The sequence below is a fragment of the Schistocerca americana genome, chromosome 2 (assembly GCF_021461395.2).
Source record: "Schistocerca americana isolate TAMUIC-IGC-003095 chromosome 2, iqSchAmer2.1, whole genome shotgun sequence".
NCBI classification, from domain to species: Eukaryota; Metazoa; Arthropoda; class Insecta; order Orthoptera; family Acrididae; genus Schistocerca; species Schistocerca americana.
In genome coordinates this window covers 618,957,365-618,979,355 of record NC_060120.1, presented here as the reverse complement: position 1 = coordinate 618,979,355, position 21,991 = coordinate 618,957,365, and positions in this window count along the sequence as shown.

Sequence of the window (21,991 nt, the reverse complement as noted above, 5' to 3'; positions counted from 1 at the left end):
TTCGTCGGTGCGTCGGAGGAGGGCCATGATGCGTTGCGTCAGCCGCCAAACATCCTTTGCCTCACCGCACTGCAGAGAATGTTCGTCGGTGTCCTGCATGCCACATATAAGGCAGAGCGGGGAATCTACCATGCGAATGTCGTACAATCGTTGGCGGTTGTCTGTCTTGCGGTTGATTAATGTATAACATGACGATCGCGCTGCTGTGGTGAGGAGAGGCGTATGGACAGCTCGCCAAATCTGTCGCCAGTCTCGCGTTGGGTATTTAAGTTCGACAGCAGTGCTGCCATGATGACGCCGCAAGTATCGATATATCTCACGGGTAGTGGGGATTCTTGTAGAAGGTATCTGTAACTGAACATAACTAAAATCTACAAAGAATCGCGCGACGTAAGAAAAAGAGGGCGATATTGTGCCTTACGCCGCCGGCGGTTCAAAGGTCGTGGGAAGAAGCACATCCACGATGGCCGACGTGATGGCGTGTTGCTGTTGGTTCCAAGTTCGTAGTGTCGCTCGCAGGTATAGAGCTAGAGCCTTGTTCCGCACATCCGTGAGGTTAAGTCCTCCAGAATGGTGTGGGAGAGTTAAAGTCTCGTATTTGATCTTAAACAACATTCCTTGGCTGACATAGTATCCAAATGCCGCCATTAATCCGTCAGCAATACCATGTGGCATTGGCAGTACCTGTGCCAGGTGCGGCAGTCGCGAGGCCAGGTGAACATTAGTGTAGTCCACCCTTTGGAGCAATTCGTGCGTTCTGAGTGAATTGTTGCGTATGTACCACTCAGATAAGGAGGCGAGAAACAGATTAAACATATGAATTATAAATTATGTGATCTTCTATAGTTAAGAATGAGATTGGGGAGACATTAAATAGATGGATTATAATTTATGTTCTTGACTTTAGTGAATACAGTAGTTGGTTCAAGGGGTTTGATACGAAATACATCTTATAAGGGGCAGGGAAAAGGAAAACAGGAGCAGAAGAACAGGAAAAGACATAGATGTACTAGATGCAGGGAGAATACAGGAAGGGGAAATGAGGCGCATCGAGGCTTGGCAAATACAGTGCGACAGGCAGGCGCGATAATTATAGACAGCAGAAGTTTACTCATTACGCTATCTTCTTAATTATCCAGTAAGAAGTGGAGGATCGAGTCCGATCAGATGTATGTGTCCTGTAGTGACATGTAGTGTAGCGGTGTGAAGCGGTGTGCTGAGGCAAATCTTGTCACTGTAATTGATCACACTGTACCGGAGGGCGAGACTTGGACTACAGGACGCTCGTATCACGCACAGCGCACAACAACCGGTTTTCCGAGCTTGTTTATCGCCGATAGCCACTTACGGCGACGTGATAGATAGAACTCATTTGCAGATTGTGCAGATCCGGCGTCAAGCTGACTATGTATTAATTTGACGGCGGGTGGAACACAATTTGGCGGAGTGTTTGTGAGGACGCTGCGCGGCGCGGCGCGGACGGTGTTTATTGCCGGCGGCGGGGATCGATGGCTGGCCGCCAGCGCGGCGCCGAGCCCTCCACGCGACACCGCGCCCTGCGCCCTGCGTCCTGCCCGCACTCTGACGTCAGCGCAAAGTGCGCCCCCGCCGACTGCCAGGCGCCGACCGCCGGCCGCAGAGCCAACGGCGCACCCACCTCTCGCGGTGACATGGAACCAGCAACATTTAGAACTGCAGTGTATTTTTTGTGGCAACTTCCTGACCAGTTACATGATTTTTCAAGTTTATTTTTATTTATTTGTTTATTGGTAGGATGTTATAACCAAAGAGCAGCTACCCATACAGGTCCATTATTGTCTGTAACTTTCGCATGGCAGACAAACTTGGCAGATATTCTAATGCGTTAATATGAAACCGATTTACACTGGAAAAACTTACAGGGTGGTGCAGGAAATGTGTTACCATTTAGTTTTTGAATATAAACTTTATTCCCAATACAATCTGAAAGGAACATATACTACAACGAAGAGCCGTCCATGGAGATTTGTTCTAACTCAGCACATACTCAATATGTCCACCATTTCGTTTCCTAACTTCCATCAAACGAACACTGAAGTTAGTGATTACCCTATGGCACATGTCTTCCGTAATTTCACTGCAAGCTTGAAGAATAAGTCTTCTGAGCTCCATTTAATCACGTGGACGTTTCGGGAAAATATTTTCCCTCAGCTACCCCCAAAGAAAAAAGTCACATGGACTATTGGGGGGCCAATTTTGTCAGTCACTGAACCGACCTGGAAACCTGAGTGAAATGATCCGCATGTCGAAAAGCTCGTCTAAAAATTCCAACACAGTGTTTGCAGTATGTGGCCTTGCTCCATCTTGCATGAACCACTGCGTGTTGAAGGGTAAGGCGGTAGCAAGAAGCTCTGGAATGAAGCTATTGCGAAGCATGCTCAAATAACGCTCGCTGTTCACAGTTTGTTCAAAGAAAAAGGGTCCAATACATCAGTGACAGGAAACTGCTGCCCACGCTGAAATCCTCGGAGCGTAATGTGAGTTTTCAGTGGCCCAAAAGCGTACATTTTGTTTGTTAACCACACCGTCTAAATGAAAATACGCCTTGTCTGAAAACCAAACGTTGCTGAGAGTTTCTTCCCTATCCTCCGCCCACTGAGCAAACAGTAGTCTCTGCTGCTTGTGTTCTTCAGTGAGCTTCTGTGCACAGGTCATCTTATATGGGTACATATGGAGGTCACTTTTAAGAATGTGTTGAACGGAGCGTCTGTATATTCCCAGTAGCACTGCTGCCTTCCTACACGATTTCCCGGGACGTCTCTGTACAGCAATTCGTACCGCTTCAGTATTCTCCGGCGAACAAACAGGCCTAGGCCGAGAACGCTTCGCTTCCAATACTGTTCCTTCCTGTACAAATTTATCGTATAACTTGTCGATGGTCTTCTTGCAAGGGACCCATCGCGTGTTAAACTGTTGTCGAAAACGTCTCTGAGTCACAACAAAGCTTTTCGTTTCATGAAAAAGTAACACTGGTATTGCCGGTCGTTGCTGTGTCGTCAGTCTTCCATTGTCAGCCATTGCTGCTTACTAGTCTCCTAGCGGCAGTATCGTGAATTACACGTCATTTCGTAACTCATTTGTTTTTCCAAGCTCTGCTGGTACTGCTGTAGAGATCCCAGTGTCATATCTAATGTGCGTCGTAAATTGTGAAAGAAGCAATTGGTAACACATTTCATGCGCCACCCTATAGTTCCAATTTTGGCCAACAGATACAAATCTGGAACTGTCAATTCAAGAAATACGTATAGAAATGTTTCCATATGTAACAGGTTAGGAACCGGATGTGGGCACAAAAAGCCAACCAAATGGGAAAGGCATAAATTTCATTTTATTATTAACCACCACTTACACACTTTATTCACTATGAGCACCGGAAACGTGGACGAGATGCTATAAAGCACCAGGTTTGCATCTGGTGGCCAAAACCGGACCTAATTTTCCTCCAGGGTAAATCGGTTCCGCATTATAATATCAACCAAATTTGGCTGCCACACGACAGTTACAGCTCACACTGGATTTCCGTGAGTAGCTGCACCTTAAGTATAGCCACGCAGTATAACAGCGGAGTTTGTATAGTTCAAAGCCTGAACTGTCCTCTACACAACACTGGCATTCAAGGTGGTCATCATGCAATTGTACACATTCGCGCCGTCGTTGTACTCAAGCATCAAAACCAGTTTGGAAAAATACGTTGCTTTTTACTTCCTAACGCATGATTTTAAAGCTGTTTTGATTTCATCCACGAAGAGAGCCTATGGGGGCGCGGTAATGGGTGTCAGCAATGTGCGGCATTGGGTGGTGATGTTTGGAAACGGTGAAACGGATATCGCATATAAACTGTGCAGCTACCAGGCGACAACCTCTGTCACAGGTAACCATCGACGACGTGCTGATGATTTGATTCGTGGAGACAGGCGCATTTGAGATGACAATCAACAGCGAATCCTGGATTTTTAAACCATGAGTCAAGAAGCAAAACCATTAATTTCTCCAAATTCGGTTTGATGCTTCGGTTCAACGATGAGAAAATGTGCACAAATGCATGGAATTATGTTGAACGGTAGTGTGTGTAGTTGACAGTTCAGACAATGTTGTGTACAGTATCCGTTGGTATACTTCGGGTCATCCTCCTACGTTCAGTGTGTTTCTCTCTCTCTCTCTCTCTCTCTCTCTCTCTCTCTCACACACACACACACACACACACACACACACACACACACACACACACACACACAGAGTCACATTAGACAGCCTGAAAGAAAAAGTTAAGCACCCATAAGCCATGGCCAGTGGCCAATGACCCTTCACACACAAACACATGTCATCGGCAGGTATGTAGATACACTGAAGCCCAAAGAAACTTATACAGGTATGCGTATTCAAATACCGAGATATGTAAACAAGCTGAATACGGCGCTGCTGGCCGGCAAGAGTGGCCGAGCGGTTCTAGGCACTAGAGCCTGGAACCGCGCGACCACTACGGTCGCAGGTTCGAATCCTGCCTCGGGCATGGATATGTGTGATCTCCTTAGGTTAGTTAGGTTTAACTAGTTCTAAGTTCTAGTGGACTGATGACCACAGCAGTTACGTCCCATAGTGCTCAGAGCCATTTGAACGGCGCTGCGGTCGGATATGCATATAGAAGACATGTGTCTAGCGTAGTTTTAGACGGGCACTCCTGCTGCAAAGGCAGGTTATCAAGATTGAAGTAAGTTTGAACGTGGTGTTATAGCCAGCGCACGGGCGATTTAACACAGCATCTCCGTCATAGCGATGAAGTGGGAGTTTTTCCGAACGACCATTTCACCAGTTTACCCTGAATATCAGGAATACTGTAAAATATCAAATCTCCGACATCGCTGCGGCCACAAAATGATTCTGCAGGAACAGGACCAACGACGACTGAAGGGGATCGTTCGAAGTGACAGAAGTGCAACCCTTCCGCTAATTGCTGCAGATTTCTAAGCTCGGCCACAAACAAGTGTCACTGTGCGAACCGTTCGATGAAACGTTATAGATACGGGTTTTCGGAGGGGAAGGCCCACTCATGCACACTTGATGACTGCACGACACAAAGCTTTACGTCTCCCCTGTTCCCGTCAATACCAACAATGGATTGTTGATGACTGGAAACATGTTGCCTTTTGGGACGAGTCTCGTTTCAAATTGTATCGGTCGGATGAACTTGTACGGGCATGGAGACAACCTCATGAATCCAAGGATCCTGCATATCAGCAGGGGACTGTTCCAGCTGGTGGAGGCTCTGTAATGGTGTGGGACGTGTGCAGTGGGAGTGATATGGGACCCCTGATACCTCTAGACACGACTCTGACAGCTGGCATGTATGTAAGCATCTTGTCGGATCACCTGCATCCGTTCATGTCCATTGTGCATTACGACGGACATGGACAATTCCAGCAGGACAATGCGGCACCCCACACGTCCAGAATTGCTACCGAGTAGCTCCAGGAAAACTCTTCTGAGTTTAAACACTTCCGCTGATCATCAAACTCCCCAGACATGAACATTATTCAGCTTAACTGGGATGCCTGTTCAGAAGAGATCGCCACCCTCTCATACTCTTACGGGTTTGTGGACATCCCTGTAGGATTCATGGCGCCAGTTGCTTTCAGCACTACTTCAGACATTAGTCGAGACTATGCCACGTCATGCTGCAGCACTTTCACGTGCTCGTGCAGCCCAACACGATATTAGGCAGCTGTAACAGCTGATTTGGCTCTTCAGAGCTGCAATTCTCTACAGCAAGAAGAATGATTAAGAGAGTGAAATGCCTTGGGTATTGTATTCAGGTCTGGTGTGCTGATATGTATAGGTCTTGGACTATGTCACATGTTGAGTGATCACTGTGTAGGACAAGGAGATGCCACGTACTTAAGCGAGACGGTATTATCAACACGTAACACAGTTCGAGAGGTGCCTTATTGTGGCGTTCCATATTGCTGATTAATTGAATCATTCAGCATCCAGATTTGTGGGCATTCTTATGTGGCAGTGGCCTGATGTTGCATTCATGGGAACGTGATTGCTGGAATAATCATTAGCAAGGTTACCGTCGACCACATCACGCCTCCACAAGGGGTCATCTCCGTAATGTGCATGATCCAAATCGTAACCTCTTCACATTTGCACCTGAAATCCGAGAACGGGTAACAGATTAGCTGCAACATTCTGTATCACCCTCCACGCTTGGTCGGAGAGTGGCTGCTACCAATCTAGGGAATTACTGTCCGGTGTGTACGCTGTCCTTAATACTGTAACACAAATACCTACGTTTGGAATGCGGGATTTCTACTCATCATCATCTGTACAGTCAACTACACACACTACCGTTCAGCATTATCTCCATGCATTTGCACACATTTGCGCCTTCGTTGAAGCGATGCATCAAAATTAATTTCGAGAATTTAATGGTTTTAAAATTATAAAATTATAAAGAATATAGCAACCAGTAGTGGAAACATAAATTATTTATCTTGTTTCAAATCGATTTCGACTGATATCAGTCATCATCGGTGCTGAAACAAATACAAGAGACAGGGCATACACAACAACTGCTTCAACAAATGAAAAAATGGACAATAAAACATAGTTACATCGTTTACTACATATACAGATGTCATTAATGGTTTTGTTTGTTGACTCATGATTTAAAAATCCAGGATTTGCTATCTATTGTGAACTCTAATGCGTTTATCTCCAAGAGTTAAATCATCAGCACATCATCGATGGGCATCTATGAAAGATGTTGTCGCCTGGTAGCTGCACAGTTTATATGTGATGGCAATTTCTCATATTCAAACGTCAACACCCAACGCCGCATATTTCTGACTTCCATTGCAGCACTATCATACGCTTTCTTGATGGATGAGATCAAAACAATGACCTGGAAGCGTGGACCACAGATGAATGGTGTCGCACTGTGTTCACCATTGAATATATCCATCCCAGGGTCGCCAGCTTTGGAAGGAGTTAACTTCCATAAAAAAGTGGTATAGTCTGTTCGATATCTACAGTAGCAGTTGTCAGTTTTGTAAAGGGGACCCTCATTTACTGATTACTTGGTTGTTTGTCGCCACACGTGCAACTTGTGCCCAGTTCTAAGCAGTCCAAGTAACCACCCCAGGTGGCCATCGTCAGCAAGTATGGGGGTGTCCTTAGGTGACGTCTCATCCTTTCAGTTTTCTGGAAAGTCACAGATGTGTTACAGCTGTTATCAAGGTTTGGAATCGGACCACGTATGATTTCAAATTATTGCTGGTTGTGAATGGGTAAACTCTGATAGCACAACCGTACGCCACGACATACTGCGTCCGCAAGTGTTACCTCTCATGTGGCAGTATCAGGTAGCCAACAGAAGAATGCTCACCGACACTTGGTACTTGTTTCTACCAATTGTCCTCTTGATACTGATGTACGCTCGCGGCGAGCAATATCCCCAGATTTTCCGGAATGGAACAAGCGTGGGCCCAGTTTGAGTGTTAACTCTGCCTCAGTTCCAGTAACTAGCATGTCAAGGACGAGTTCACCACACGTGTGGGCCAGCTTACGTCAGGAGAGGACACAATCGCTTTATGGCACCATTTCCAACCGAATCAGTGCACGCATCCAGGCCAGAAAGGGTGCACGTCATACTGACAAGTGGGCTCATACTGCACACTTCTTTGTAAATTTCATTTGGTGTTGCAACAACTGAAATAGCATCACATACAATGTCAATACATGATTTTAATTTCGTTTCCTCCTCCCCTTCTGCGTGCTTCACTTTTTCTGTCATGGAGTGAACTAAACATTCAGAATATGTCCTATACAGTAAAAGAAGTTGTCTAGTAGATATAATTACACTTGCGTTAGAAATTTATTTAATTATTCATTAAAGTTTTTTATCATGGAGTAGGTTGTCAAAGTTTACTTTGCCTGAATACTTCCTTCCTTCATTCCTGTGCGACACTAATACTGGGTGTTGGATGGTGTAAATCATTTCTCCCTCTAGTGTTATTTTTATCAATGTCACTCTTGTTCTCTGACTGTGACTAATTGTTCATAGCAAACTTCACGATTGAGTAATATGCTGTGAGATTCTTGTCAATGTGCACGGCTGCTTAATGAACTGTCTAGAAGAGGTTCTACAGAGGCCATTACGTATTATTCATAATGCTTGCTTCTGTGCAACAGGCACCTTTCTCTATAATGGCCACATAGTGTGACGCCATAGCATGTTAGTGAATGATAATAGAAGAGTAATTTAGCTTTTGACGTTTTCATTTCCAAAACTGGGTATTGTACGTAACAAAAACACAGTAGACCCTAGATGTATAGGAGGATCTGTAACCTGGGCCTTCCGGTTCAAGTTATTATCAAGATAAACACACCGTGATTTTAACTCTCTTCGAGAGAATGTAGGAAATAATATAAACATCATAACGTCAAAACCTCTCCGACACCTATTTCCAGATTCTTCCGTAACACGCATAGGTTGTTTTTCTCATTTCTTTAGTTTTCACAAACACCTCAGCACCTTTTTTATTTCTTTTATTTCGAAACCGGTTTCGACCAGCTAATCGGCATCTTCTGACTGTTAAGAGATAATATAGGGAAAAATTCATTTTATATCTCTAAAATCTGCCAAGCATCTATCCATGTAATGATAAAAATGATTGAAATCGTACCTAGAAGCACATGTTCCGTGCAGTTTCCGTTATGTTGTCAATAATACCGATGACAGCCGTATGTATTGCGATTTTTCGCAGGCTAAGTCAAATGGTTCAAATGGCTCTGAGCACTATGGGACTTAACAGCTGTGGTCATCAGTCCCCTAGAACTTAGAACTACTTAAACCTAACTAACCTAAGGACATCACACACATCCATGCCCGAGGCAGGATTCGAACCTGCGACCGTAGCAATCGCGCGGTTCCGTACTGCGCGCCTAGAACCGCGACCGGCAGGCTAAGTCAGTTACTCCCTTTGTGTACCGATAAATTCCTGTATTCGTACAAGGAATACCTATTTCGGTAGATTTTATAGTACGAAATTTACTGTAATGTCAATAAGAGTATCTAAATACGTAATTTGTTGAAGAAAATCTCTTAAAATCTGATCTTTTATAACGAGGGAGATCGTGGAGGAGAGATGTGGATACATTAGACAAGAAAACTGTTCGATAAGAATAAAAATTAAATTCAAAAGTGTACTCCATTCCATGTCGGGCTTTGAACCGAGACTGTCTTCTTACATAATTATATTAAAGTAATGCAAAAAAAAGATTCACCTTAGTCCAGGATGGTAATCAGTATAAGGAAAACCATGATTAAAAATTACCTACTCCTCCAAGTCGGGCGTTGGGTTGTTGGGCCTGCTTCCCTTCACTCGGAGCATTTCAAGCTGCTAGAAATTCGAGATTAAATACTCGGAACCAGATCGGAATCAAGTGGAGTAGACCCAGCAATCGAAAATGCTGTATGGATTTTGGTACATGGAACGCTCATGGCATTGCAGCTAACAAAAGAGGAGTATTACAGTAAATCTACCGAGAATATAGACGTGGCATCACTACCAGCAACGAAAAGGGAAATTAAGGGAATAGGAAAACTTGATGATAACGTGCATATTTACACTGAAAAGAACAAAGGGAGATGGACAAAGGAGGGGGTACAAGGTAATAAAGCACAGAATAGGAAAGGAAAAGGTGGTAATTAAGTACCTATGGTCCATTTCCTGGAATAAAAGTACGAGACTTGCCCAGAAAGTAATGCACAGCATTTTTTTACTTCATCAACTCTTAACTGAACATAATGAGAATTACACACACTAAAGAACGCTGTTTTATCTACACACTCAGTTTTTCCACGTAATCTCCATCCAATTCTATGGCGCTCTTCCAGCGCGAAACAAGGTCGGTACAACCCTTGTCGTGGTGGTGGAGCCAGTGCTTCACTGTGTGAATTACGACCTCACCGTCCTCAACATATCTTCCTTGAATGATATCCTTTAATGACCCAAACAATTGGAAGTTCGAGGGGGCTAGGTCAGGTGTATCAGCCGTGGATGGTCTCCCCTACCCGCTGCAGATCGTGGTCATCCGTTGAACCGACTTCTGATGATCTCACCCTAAGTGCTCAGCGACTAACTGTACAAACGTCGACAACAGATGCTCCATAGACTTCGCACAAGCGTTTGTGAATATTCCCCACAGTTTCTTACACTGCAGCGAGGAGTTCAATGACGGCACGTTGCTAGTAACGTACATCACGTACTGTCGCCATTTTGAAACTTCCTGCAGCTAAGCTATCTGTCCGAAGTGACGGAAACTTGGCGTTCTCACTCAGCAGACTACAAATAATACGTACGTAACGTTTCGCATTCGTAGCATTGTTTTCAGCTGCGAAAAAATAAATGCGGTGCATTACTTTCTGGGCAACCCTCGTACGTAAAACTTTTAAAAAAATGGTTACGCAAAACTATAGTTGAGAGCACTGTTCTATGCTGAACTGTGGAAGTCTCCAGGGTCAATGACAAGAAATTAAAGACAATGGAAATGGAGTTTCGCAGACGCAGTTCTGAGGTAACAAGAAGAGATATCATTGGCAGAGTAATTGCAGTCATTAGATCATATGATGAAGCTAGTCACTATTTGTATCGTTTTTATCTTCTAAGACAGATCTTATTTTCTAAAAAAAGGGATGCACCTGTCATTCATGTACATTTAATACATTCAGCCACTGCTCTGAAGCCAACCAGCGAATTATCACTAAAAATTTACTACGAGGGAGCAATGGATTTCTTGCTGCACATCCACCCACGACACACAGTTCCCATCCCAGTGCTCCATTAGTTGCAGCTCGTGGTCACATGTAATGTTTCTGAGCGATAAAGTAACCAGTGTGCACTACCTTGCAATAGACTTATGTCCCCGTGCTACAGCCATTTCTTCTCCAGGAAGACGATGTGATATTTCAGCAGGACAATACGCGTCCACAAAAGGCTGTTGGGACGCAATGATCTCTTCGTGGTGTCCAACATCTGCCCTGGCGTGCAAGATCACCAGATCTGTTGCCAATTGAACATGCATGTAAACCGGATAATCGGGAGTTAAGGAAAACGGGAATAGCCGGGACCACAAATCAACGTATTATTATTTCACGCAATTAACAATTTAATTTTGAATTAAATTTTAACTCAAAATTAAAGAAATATAACATGGTTTTGATAATAATAAAAGGGCCAGTTTCGCAAACGTTCAGGAGAAATTTGCAATTTAAATCTTAAGTCCACAGTTTCGGGAAATATAACATGATTTTAATAATAATAACAAGAAGAAGAAGAAGAAGAAAAGAGCCAGCTATGTAAAAGTTCAGGTGAAATTTTCAATTTGAACCTTAAGGCCATTGCTTGAGAAGTATATCATACTTTTAATGATGTTAATAAGAAGAAAAAGGGCAAGCTACGTAAAAGTTCAGGTGAAATTTGTAATTTAAATCTCACGGCCACAGTTAGGAGTAATATGATTACAAGGTTACTCTTTCCAGACAACTGTAGTCAAACTTAGCAACACTCATCTTGTGTAAGGTGTCGGCGCTTCATGGTTGCAAGACGTGCCTTGAGATGGTAATTTTTAAACAAACAGCAGATCGGTCCAGGGTGAAGCAAACGGACCAGGCTGCGAGCAACATGAAGCGGCAGTCCATACAACCCGATGAATTGCGGTTTCACTAACCAAATATCGGACGGCAACAATGTAGCTCCTTTCCGCAGCCGGAGGACCGTACTAGCTGGAGGACTCCACCAACCGACCGACATGCCACACACCATTCGTCCAACAGCCAATTTCCTGTGGCGGACGGATGCGGTTTTCGCTGACCAACTTGGCTCAAACAGCCCAACTCAGCTCTCACATAGGAACCCGATGTCACAAACAACTCGGCTTTCACCGTGCAACTCCGCTGACTCAGACCAACTGTCTTCCCACCCAGAGACCCACACACGCAGCCAACCCAACCTCGTAGTCCGACTTCGACCAAAGATGCTTACTGAACAAACAGTAAATCGATAACAAACTCGAGAAACTCGAGACAGTGGCGCCAGACAAGACCCAAGCGAAGTAAAATATGGCGCCAAGGCTCAGTATGCAACATGATGTAGCGGGAACTTACTCAATCTCCAGAGCCTGCAAGGATCATTGCCAAACTGCAATAAAAGGTGGGAGGTGCTTGGGAGAATTCGTCGCAGGATCCCATTCGGCATCTTTCTTATCGTTTGCGTGCGGCAATACACGCCTGCGATGCCCCAAGAGAGAGAGACGGCACACTGTGCAACGATGAGACTGTTCGGACAACCTTATATGTGGCATATGTGTCTTATTTGGTCTGAACTGTGTTACCATCTACTCCTACAATGATAAATTATCATATACTCCTACAATGATAAATTCACTTTTTAAGAAAATGGTCTTGTGTTACGCTGTATTTCAGAACTATCGCCTGCCAGGCTTTAGTCACTTGAGAGTGGGGTAACAGTAGCGTGGTGCTCTTACGCTTGATGTGGAGGTGCTGTAGGCAGGCGATTGTACGGGGATTACGGTGCAGCCCCTCCTGGTGTGTTCACGGAGAGCGGCTACCGCTGTAGCGCGTGCCGCTGGCGCACGGTGTGGGATTTTCTTCGGTCCACTCGCGCTCCCTCCCGTCCGTCGTAATCATCTGATTCGTTCCGCTTAAGTGTGCCGCGTACGGCTACACCTCATGTTTCACATAAAAGCTGTTCACGATACGATACCAGCTCCTTCTGCCGCTGCCACCCCATTCCACCGCCTAACAAGATATCGATACGCACGCTACAGCCATGCCCTACCAGTATGTTCAAAATTCCGCACACAGGAAAGGCATTTTCCCGGGGCTCATAACTCGGGTTCTGTTGATAATAGAAAGTTAGGTGTTCTGGATATCCCTTGGGCTAGGAACAATATTTGTAGCTAACAGAAGGATTGTCATACAGTACACCACCAAAATCTGAATATTACACACTTCCTCCAACTTAGGTAAATGAAGCAAATCGGTTGTTTCTTTTTGCGTGGTCCTCCTTAAGGGGCTTATGGAAGCACCATTTAGTTCGTAGGCGGTTCTACAGAAAAACGGTGGGTTTTTATAATTTTTTCGCTGTCAGTTGCGGATATCTAAGTAACTAAATAAGAAACTTGCAAAAATTTTAACTTTATACTCTCTTGTCTTTTATCTAAAGGTTCCATCGATCCATTTAAAAAAAATCTTTACCCGTTATTTAGAAAGATCCGAAGAACGTGGTTTATGGGTACCAAAACCGATCAGTGGATTACAAGACGGCTACACACAGCAAATGGCTGAAATTGTTGTGATATATTCCCAAGATCCCGATCTCGAACAACCTTGAAAATTTTCTTAATATCATACGAGATACAAAAGTTCAAAGTTTCCCTACTTCGATATGTAAAATATATAAGTGGAATTCGGTATCAGGTGAAAAAGCAGTTTATAAAGTGACGTCTTCTTTTAGTGTTCAACCTTGAGGTTGGTTTGCAGCAGAGCGCCATTCCTCTCTTCTGTCTGCCTTCCTCTTCATTTCCACGTACGTGTTACATCCAATGTCATCATGATCTGTTGCATGTATAATATCCTTGGTCACTCCCGCCGATTCCTTCCCTCAAAAGCTCCTTCTGCTATAGTTCCAATGATGTTGTTGGGTCGTAGGATGTGCCCTACAAGTTTGTCTCTTCTTGTTTGGATGTGCCTCCACAGAGATCTGGTTTCCTGTACACTTCTAAGCACATCTTCATTGTTACTTTGTCTCTCCAGCTGATCTTCATCATCCTTCTATAGCACCACATCTCCAGGGCCTCTAGCCGTCTTCTCTCTTATCTTCCTAAGTTTCACATCCGTATAGGGCCACACTCCAAACGAAACTTTTCATGATACGTTTCCTTATTTTAAGACTGATGTTGTTGCTGGTAAGTTCCTTCTCCTGTTAAATGCAATTTTAGCCTTTTGTATTCTGGTCGCATTTTCTTTCCGGCTTATACCATCTCTTGTGATTTTGCTTCTCACGTAAGTAAATTCCTCCCCACTTCCAACTGTCATTCTCAGAGGTTCATATTCTGCTCCTGTAGTGACGTAGCCCGGTGAAATACTCTGCTACCTGCCTCCGTTATCATCAGAAGGGTTTTTTGTTCCCAATGCTGTACTATCGAAACAGTGCAAAACTTTTGTGCACCGATCTGAGGTGTAAAATAATTTTTGCGTCTTTTCCGTTACACATGCAAACCATCAAAATTTTACTGACCAATAAACTTCTTTTGGCATGGGTGACATGCCCTGTTATAACAGGAACAAGAAGGGAACCAGCAGAATAACGCTCCTGCCAAAGCACAAAGAAGTATGATTCTGTTTGAACGACTGAGTGATTAATGGGGCAGTAGTTGCACCATACTGCCTTCCTCAATGCTTTTAAAATTTTTGGCATGTGAATGTATTCGTGATTTTTTTATACTGAGAGAGGAAACAGTGTTGTGGGAAAGAGAAGTAAAAGTAATAAATCCTGGGAGACGGTAGACACAGGTTGTTGTACAGAAAGAGCGAAGGAGACGATAGCTGCGTGAGAGTAACAGAGGTACACAGTGGCAGTGGAACATAGTTACCAGTGACGGAACGGTGCTAGGAATAGGAAGGAAGCAGTGTCAGTGGGAGAAGAATAAAGAGAGTGAGAAAGTGGAAGCGGATGGAAGCCAAAGATAATCACAGACAGAGTCTATAATAATGACAACGAGGAAGAGAAAGACAGTGGGAAGAGGCAGCAGCAGTGGAAAGGAATGAATCATATAGTAAGAGAGAGCAAACTAGATTAAGTAACAGTTAGAGGAGACAGTAGCAGTAGAAAAGAACGAAGGAGGCTGCGGCTGTGAGACAGGAGACAGTGACAGAGAGTCAGAAAAGGGTAATCACAATGAGTTTGGCTGAATAAGCGAATGAGAAAGTCCAACTGGAAGTGGATGGGTAAGAGCGACTTATAGGGATGGATGAGTGTGAGGGAATGAGTTGCATTTAGGGGAGATTGTTGGATAGGAGATGAGTTGGTCGTCAAAAACAGTCTGAATGTGTTCGCATGCCAAGATTTTTGAGAAAAATTTTAATGGTGCTGAGGAAGGTAACATGAGGCAGCTGGCACCTTACTTTTAGTCACAGACTTTCAAACAAAATAATATACACCTTTTCTGCGTTCCGATAGAAACAGTTTTCCGCTGGTAATAGGTCCTAAAGAACTGCACTTTTAACCGTCATCTGCACAAATAAACTTTTATTCTTTATCGTTTTCGGTTATGTTGACATTCCGTCGTGTATTATTTGAAGTCAATTTCATGATGCTGAAGTTCATGATATATGGTAGACCGCCATGTACACTTATTGCAACGTTCAGGACTTTCGAACCGTAAGAGAAAAATGTGGGACGTTTTTTCATGTAATGCTTTCCCTTTTCTTTCTGTGATGAAGGCCTGGGAGACCGAAACGGGTAAATGATTATTTGTGTAGCTGATGGTTAAAAATACAGTTCTTTAAGCATCCGGCGGCAGAAGTACCTCGCTAAATATTGGTAATAACAGTACAGTCACCTCAAACGACTGCTGCTGAGTGATTCTTGTCATTAACAGAACTCTCACCTCTGAGCTACGTGAACAGTTGATGTCTTTCTGTGCTCGTTGAGGGCGGATGTAAACTCCGAAAATTTGTCAGCAATGTTTGACGGAAGACACTTCGCACCTACATTAGTGGATTTCTGTGCTGTTATGTTCACGCACTGAGAGAACTCTGACTCTCTATGTGTCTCTGTACACGCTCTAGTCTGTGTTATCTCATACCCACAGTCCCTTTGTGATACATACTATGGTATCGGCAAAATCATCGCTTAGTCTTCTTCGAATATGGGTTCCCTAAATTTGCCAAAGAGAGCTAAAGTACGGTATTTTTTGACTTCAAGGTAGCCCACTGAAGCTCAAGGAGCATTCATGCCGTCTAAAATGTCCTCTTACGATCTTAGAAACGTGTCTCTGAATTGATCTGATGCCTGTTGTTTGACAAAAGGTTGAAACAGTGCCCTACATTTAGACATACTGTCGTCTTGTATGTCATCATCTTTACAGCACATTCAGGAGATGTAACTCCTCCATCCGCTTTTGCTACTGTTGTCACACTGCGAAAATTAGAGCGTCTCACATGATTATTGTCATTTGTATACTCTCACGTTTCTTTTATTTATTTTCTTCATTCCATTACAATGCACAGTAGTTTACAAGATCCTGTGAGAAATCTCTTTCCAGAGGGAGGTTTGTGAATTGTTATTAGCATTTCATTGAATATTATGAGATGCTTATTTTAAATTTTCTTGTATTTTTGTAAAATATCTCTCTCATAGTAATAAGACATTAATTCGTCAGAGACGTAAATAAGCTTACCGGACAAAAATTGGTCATCTCTAGACAAATCATTACAAGCATCATTTCATACCGTGTAATTGTAGGCTTGATAACTGCTTGTATAGGTTTATGAAGGGAGCCATCTAGGTTAAGCCACTAACTAAGGATTTGATTGAGCAGTTCCACCCAACTGCAGGGATGTTGGTCTCGCTGTTTTATCAGCTGTTCCAATATTTGCCACAGCTTTCCTGAGAAATTCAAGTAAGGTAATTTTGCATGCCAATACAGATGTAACAGGTTGGGAAAGTGTTCAGAAAACCAGCTCTATGAACTTTGATGTTGTTTGGAAAAATAAGGTTATCAATAGCACACTCGTCAAGCAGATGTGGACTGAAAGACATCACCTGATCATTCAGACTTATTAAATAACCAGGTTGGTACACGTTGGTGGTCACCTCAATGAAAGATCCCAATCCATGATCAGGAAAACATCCCCAAACGTCACAGACCCACTTCCTGCTTACACCTTATCTTGTACGCCTTGCTTCATTTGGGCTTCAGTGTACTGAAGGCGTACAACTTTTGAATATTCGTGATTCATGAGACAACATTACGTTCCGTTGGTCAGTTACTGTCCACGTACGATGATTTAGGACCGTTGCAGATGCGCAGCTTTACGTTCCTATGTGAGAAATGGCGTGTCGCAAGGTGGCCGACTCCAAATCTTCATTACATGTAGCTCCAGTCGGAATGTCCTCTGGCTAGCAGGTGGGAATGGACCTCAGTTCACTGCTTGCACCGAGCGAGGTGGCGCAGTGGTCAGAACACTGAACTCGCAGTCGGGAGGACGACGGTTCAAATACGCAAGCGACGATCCTGATTTATGTTTTCCGCGATTCCCCTGAATAGCATCACGTAAATGCCGGCCGACTCCCTTCCCCATCCTCACCTAATCCAATGGGACCGATGACCTCGCTGTTTGGTCCCCTCCCCAAAACATACCAACCAACCAACCTCTTGCCACTGAATACACTGCTGGCAGCAATTTCTGTCGGGTTTGGAAGCGATTATGATTCACAAGCCGTGAAATACGTCTCCAGTCCCTCTAAGTCAGGATCTTTCTCCGACCAGAATTGCGACATCGTGTTTCGTGACCACGTGTGTTACGTCACAGCTTGTAGACACATAGAACAGTCCACCACGAAACAACAACAAACCAAGCAACTTCACACACCATATGGCCTTGGTCACGACCAAATACGATTTCCCCTTTTTGCCACTTAAAAACAAGAGAGAAAAGAAACTGTCACTATTGCTGTATTACTGTGCAGGGTATACGGTCGTGTAGTCTAGAACCAATTTTTCCTTTTAAAATATGTGTATTTTCAGTTGACTACAACACCGATGTTTTGGTTCAACTATACACACTTACGTAGATGGAATGTGTTACATTATCGTCAACTCGACCAGATGCTGCCAAACTGATATTCAGCATTTCGATTAAAATATCATCCTTATGCGAGTTTATTTTCAGTATTTCCAGTACAGAAGTAAGCCAGCCCTACAAATGAAGGACAATGCGGATACTTCGTGGCTATTGGGTATCATTTACAGATCGCAGTAAACATGCAGAGAGGAAGAGCTTGTCTTCGTACACCGGATTCTGAGAATTGAGTCATTAGCATGAGAGGTTTGGGAGAATCATACCGACAGATCGCACGTAACGGAATAAATACTGGTATATGAAAGAAGCAAGTACAAAAATGTTCAGGAAAAGGCAGGAATTCAGCAGTATACGTCACGTAGGAATCAAAGAAAGAGAAACTACGGTGAAGTCATGGCGAAATATCTGCAAGAAATATATGAAGAAATTCAAACATTCTTCGGAAGGATTGATTCAGAATACGGAAAAATCAAAACTGCCTTCGATGAAATTAAAATAAATGGCGTCGACATTAATAGTGAAACGAGCATTGCACTGATTAATGCATGGGAGAGAACAGACAAGTGGAAAGAGTACACTGATGGCCTGTACGAGGGAACTGTCTGATTACGTGTTGGAAGAAGAAATAGGAGTCGATATGGAGTACACAGAGCATTCATTACTAGAGTCAGAGCTTAACAAAGTTTTTGGAAGGCTTGCGATCAAATAAGACAGAATAGATATGTAGTATACGATCGGAATTTCTAAAATCACTGGAATAATTCGCAACAAAATGACTATTCAAACTGGTGTAGAGAATATATAAGATTGAAAACTTACCATTTTCCGCACAATCTCAAAGATTATCAAGGGCAGATATCTGCGAGATTTACTGCACAATCATCTTAACAGCTCATGCATCCATCTTACCTACAAGAATAATGTACATAGGAGTGGGGAAAATGAGAATCTGTTACATCTGTTACATATCGATGACTTTGGCTGTCGGAGAGGTAAAGTCACATGAGAGTCTGTCTCGACGTTGCACCTGATATGGGAAGTAACACTTAACAAAATTCAAGACACCTTTACGTGATTTATTAACTCAGAAGAAAACCGTAGATAATATAAAATGGTGCGAGGAAAGGGAAACTGCTACTGATGTGCAGTTTTCGCAGAATGGATTGGTAGTCTGAGGCTCGTGTTGTTAGCTATCCCAGAGAGTCTAATAATACTTAGACAGTGTACCATTGCACAAGCATACATTGTTTACAATGGAACATCTCCTACCGACTTTATAACACTAAACGTAGGGCAAATTAGACTGTCACTGCTGTTCGTTGTAGGATTCTCGTGCGAGTCGTATTTTGAAAAGTTTCCACACTGACGCTTGTTTGTGCCATTCAACCTGCGTAGTTTCTACATACGATGTTGTTAGGTTTCCTTACAGTGTGCTTGTGTGTTCTTTGAGTGCAGTGAACTTGCTCGTCAGTTAGTGTGTGACAGTCCAAGCAGTAGGTCGCGAGTGACGATGTGATTTACTAATACAAATACAAAAAGATCGCCATGCTCATGGTGAATGGAGAGCGAAGGAAGAATGCAATTGGTTCTTGTACGGTCTATGTGACCAGATATCAGTGTAGACGTCAACCATCTCGGCAGTTATTTATCAACGTCTTCAACCAGTTACGTGAAATTTGTAGTGTAAAATACAGAAAATGTAGCAGAAGGAAACAAATCACGATAGAAGAGCGGGGAAACGCTGCTGCTATGACTGATCCGCACGTTAGCTCCTAGGCAATCGTACGAGGAAGTGGCATGAGTCAGTCAAATGTCCTACACATTTTCTTTCAACATAGATTCCATCCCAGCCACATCTCTCTCCATCACAAGCTTCATGGAAAGGATTACGAGAGTCGTTAATTTTATCTTGGAACTCTTCTATTAAAACATGCAGGAAATAGCATAGTTATACAAACACTGTAACACATTATTACATTTGTACTGTCTATTTTCTGAATATAGTTTTCTGTGGATACTTACATACTACCTTATTTATTGCACGTTATAGCATCTTTTCAAGACTTGTCGCTGTTTGCCGCATATTTTCTGTGCTTTTTCTCGCCGTACATCATGTCATCTGCAGCTGTGTGTGCAGCTGTTAGTAAACAAATACTGAAACGTGAACTTACGTATGTCAGCGCTATACTACTGGGATTGTGGTAGTGTTGTGGATACAGTGTTGGTGTGTACTAGGCTGTTGCTTAGTTTGTAGTGTACTCACGTTCGATGCACGGCTTTCAGCTGATTCTGTTCACAGAACTTTCGCCCTTTGTGTATAATCCAAAACATTACGCCGTCTTGCTATTCAAGTGTGTAGTGACAAATGTATCGCATGTTGAGAGAATGCTATTAAAACCGTAACGCGAGCTCTGACGACTTCTGTTCCTTATTTATATCTCTGTGTGTGATGGGGGAGTGGTTTTTTTGGCGTGTGTGTGCTTTCTGTTCTGTGTCCTGGGTCAGTTCTCTCAGAGAGGTAAAGAGTCTGTTGTTGCAAAGTGTTGTGTTTTCGTTTGTTACGTTTCTCTCTTCCACTATAGCTTTTTGTATGTAATAATTTTCTTCTATTGTTAGTTGTCGGTATAGACTGTTGCTCTGTTTCAGGTTGCTTAGGTTATGTTTTTTGTTCATTAGGTGTTCTGCGAAAGTTGAATGAGTGCTGTCACTCTTTAGAGATCTCGTGTGCTCTGTGTATCTCGCTCGGAAATTTCTGCTTGTTTGTACCATGTATTGGGCCTGACAGGAGATACATGTGATGTGGTATATTTCAGCATTGCTGAATTTGTCTGATGTTCTTTTGATTCGTCTTATCCTTTCTGGAACTGTGTTGCTTGTTCTGAATGTTACAAAGATCCATTGCTTTTTCAGGATGTTTCCAAATCTACGTGATATTTTGTTTTTGTTCTTTAGCGTGAACCATCTGTCTGTTTTACCTGATGTGGTGTGGTCTGCTGTGTTGTCTGTGTGTTCTGCCTGTGGGTTTTTCAGATCCTCTGGTGGTGATCGTAAGTGGGTGGCCGCTATTTTTATGTTTCATTTTTAGCTTGTTGTTGAGCTTGTTTATGATCTTTGTTTTTTCGTCGTTTTCAGCAGCAATTTGTTTGCTTATATCGAGCTCCTGTGTGTAGTTTTCCGTTTTAATAGGTGTTCTGTTTATACTACGGAAAATGTATGTGAATCTGGCATTTTAATGCACTGTCAGGTGGTTGGATGAGCTATGGATAACAGTACTTGTGAATGTGAGTTGATGGACAATTAATGTTGATGGTTGTTTCTTGTGAGTGTAAGATCCAATAAATTTATTATCTTGTTTTTCTTCTGATTCCGTTGTAAAGTGGAATTGTGGGCGTACTGTGTTGACGCTGCTGTGTAGCTCTTCTATCCCGTTTTTTGTTTTATCTACGAGACAGATTATGTCATCCATATGTCGGTAGATTATTTTGTAATGTTCTTGTTTTAGAATGGTGTTGAATATTGTGTTCTCTTTATGACGCAGGAAAATGTTGGCTAAGGTTCCACGATGGGTCACACAAAGGCTAGCTCCTCTTGTTACAAATAGAAGAGTTCGTTGAAAGTGAAGTAGTTTTCTTCTGTGATTAATCTGAGAATGTATGAGATTACATATATTTGTATGTCTGGGAATTTCTTGCATTTTAGCTGTTCTTCTATAATGTTTATAGTTGCTTCTGTGGGTATGTGTGTGGTCATGGATGTGATGTCAGACGATACCAGTTTTGCTGTTGGGGGGAAGGTGACGTTCTTAATTTTCTTTCTTATGTTCCCTGTGTTGCTGAGGCTTTTGTTGTTTGTGTATGTGTATGTTTTCTGTAAGAATGTGTGCATTTGTCTCCCTAGTAAGATGGGGCTTTTCTAAAGGTCACCGCTCGCCTGACTGGGGTGAGAGGTTTGTGAACCTTTTTCAGGCTTGTTAAGTGTGGAGTTTTATGGACCTTTTGTGTCATATTTTTCTCTGCTTCTGTGCTAGCTTGTGTGTGGTGCTTTTTAAGAGAGTCTTCA